A 3,283-nucleotide genomic window follows, 5' to 3' on the forward strand; every position below is an offset into this window, starting at 1 on the left:
ATGTGTGATTAAATTGATTCACTCAATTTTGACGTAGATACAATGAACCTAGTATATTGCGGCTCTCACCAGACCTCCAATTATGCTAGGTGAAAAAAAGAAAGCATTTTCTTGCAAGCCTCATGACACTTTTTTTAAACTTACAATTAAAATAGAAATATTGTGTTTAATAAAGTTTAGGTCATAGTTAGTCAATATGTGCTTAACTAAGTACCTGAGTTGAAGATGTTTCAAGAGCAGAACGCTGGTTATCCATTGTTCACAAGCTATCCATAGCCTATATTTTTGTTTGTAGGTGTGTGATTTAAGTGTGTAATTGTGTCTTTTAGGATGTACTGTACTGTATGTATAATATACTGTATGGTATATTTAAAATATTTTATCACTGTGTTATGCATTGAAGCTGCAATTTATACAGGTTTTTACTTGTAAGTATATTTGCAAGTGCTGTCGATTTGTGGTGTTTTGCTTGTAACCATACAATGAAAGGTCAATAGGTGAAAGAAATTCTCATTTTGAAATGTACTAATTTTCATTACAAAAATCAAAATGAAAGTTATCTAGGAGATAATATTTATTAAAATAATATTTATTTTACACAGTACGTCTCTATCTCTGCAGAGAACATGAGGCAAGGGAGGAAGCCAAGAAGGAGTCCAGGGAGGAGCCCCAGGAGAAGGTCAAGTTGGAGTCCCATGACAAGGCCTTGAAGGAGGCCCACCAGGAGGCCATTGAGATGCCCCACCATGAGTCCCATGAGGAAGTAGGGAGCCAATTCCAAGCTCCTGAATAAGAATGTAAGTATCTTTATTTAATAATATAGTGGAGTATTTTAGTGTGTTGTTTCTGTAGAAAAATATAGGCCTCACAAATGAATATTTTGCTAATTCTGTATTTGCCTAGTACAAAGGTTGGACTGTACCATAAAGCAAATCAGTGTTTCTTACAAGTAATAATGTTGTGATGTTTGCATTTAGTATTTTAATCTTTTTTTATTTTTTTGCAGATGCAGAACCAAAATCCCCTTGCACATTTTGATAAACAAAATTAAAAAAAATAATTAAAAACAATTCTCAAAATATATAGATGTTTTAAAAAAAAAAAAATTAAATGTATTTTTTTTATTTTCCCACTGTTTTTGAGTGTTTGAAGTTCTAAAAGACATTTGTGTTTATTTGATTTTTGAAAATCAAATGTGCAATAATGAAACTTACTTATTTGATAGTAAAGGATGTGATGAATGAGTTATTGTTAGCATGGAATGGTACAGGTTGCTGAGATAACGCAGTGAAGGGATTGATATAATTTAATTGTCAGGAAACATCAGTGATTTATGACTAATTATGGCAATTAAGGATTTGAATTAGGAGTATCCATATAGGGAAAAAGTGCTACCAAACACAAAACAAAAATCAAAAGTATATGCAATTATGCTTATGGATGATTTATATTTACTACCGTATTCAGAACACACCTTAGAAAACATCTAGGTTTAAAGATAACTTTATGAAGACACAAGTTACATGCACTTTTTAAAATGTAACTTGTGTGCAAACTGCATCTGAACAGGAATCAGGCCCAAAATGTTTACCTATAATCTTTATGTCACAGCCAAAAGCACTATCCATACCTCATAGCTCATCCAGTTATCTTCCCAAGGCCCATTTTTAAATACCTCAACCCACCTCCTGGCTCGGTCAAGTTATCTACACCAAACCTATTCAATAGTCAATAATGGCAAACCCATCATCTCATTCAGTAACACCATACTGCCAGGTATTTGCCTATTTCCTCTCCTCCTTTATAGCTACAGTAACAAATACTATAATGACACGCCTTTTTACTATTGTGATAGATGGGATTTTTGTACTAAATCCTTTTCTCAGAATCCATGGGGGACACTGGGCCATGGGATATAGAGTCTTCTTTAATACTTGGGTACTTTAAATAATTTAAACAAATAAATACGCCCCACTCTTATACCTCCCCATTCTATAGAGAACTCAGCTATTTTATTAATAAAACCCCACAGTACAGAACCATAAATAAATGAAAATAACATTAGAAACATCTTCATCTCTGAAAAACTAAAACAGTTAACTTTAGTAAAGCTTCTAAAAGGATAATAAGAGTGTAATTGGGTGGGCACTCAGTGACCCCTTGGATTCAGTGAAAATTATTAAACTTAAGTACAAAAATTCAATTTTCTCTATCATTCACTAGGAGACACAAGGCCATGGGGACCTACCAAAGCTGTCCCTTCAGGTGCTCACAGATTTGTAGTGCGCAGCACCTTACATCCAAAACTGACATCCTTTGCCATAAAACATTAAACCTGTAACATTTTGTAAAGTTATGCACATTGCTGTCTAACACAACTGCTCAGCCAAAACTCCACAACACACTCATTGAATACATTCATCCATACCAATAACTGCAATAACCGTCTTGGCCAGTCCAGTGCTATAAACTGCACCTGGACTCCTAACTTTCTTTTTGAGGATATGGGCAGCACCACCAGAATGCACAGGTAACTAGCTGAAATTCCATGGGACCATCATAGCAATGACAAGGGAAGTTTGGAGATCCCTGGTCCTTTTGTTACAATGAAGTTATTTAGGACCCCTATGGCGGTTGAATGCCACTGAGGTGGTGTTGTCTAGCAAAATCCACATGGAATGCATACAAATACCCTTGAAAAAAGATCACTCTAAACTAAAGCTTTTAGCGCTGCTCTTAATTTTAGAACATTTATCAGAGCTTTACTTCTACTAGGCACCACAGACCCTGTTGCGGTTGCTGTCTCTCATCCTCCAGAGGGACAATATCCATCTGAGAGGCAATAGACACCTTTCATTATATCCACTCGAGCATGAGCACTGAGTGTCTTGAGGATCAAATTAGCTTTAATTGGTCCACAGGGAGACAGCTAGTAAAAAAGTAGGATATTTATGTTGTATCCACAATCTATAATATCCCAGGAACCCCAGCCAGCAGACAGGCTCCAACCACAGCCTCTGCTGATTCATCATGCAGCTTATTAGCCTGAGGGATTCTTAGTGAACCATGCCTATTTACCTCTCAACTGTCCCCTCTAAGGAGCTGAGAACTGCTGACTTGATTCCTGATCTATGCCTAATTGTGGATAATGAAGAAGGAAAACAAATACTTTTCTATTTTTTTAAACAGGGTATTACCACACTCCACTCACCCCCCGCTGTCTTAGATCTGCAGCACCTGGTGAGCTGTGCACACTAAATTGTCCATCCAATGTCATCTTGCA

This window comes from Mixophyes fleayi, chromosome 5 (genome assembly GCF_038048845.1).
Source record: "Mixophyes fleayi isolate aMixFle1 chromosome 5, aMixFle1.hap1, whole genome shotgun sequence".
Taxonomy (NCBI): Eukaryota; Metazoa; Chordata; class Amphibia; order Anura; family Limnodynastidae; genus Mixophyes; species Mixophyes fleayi.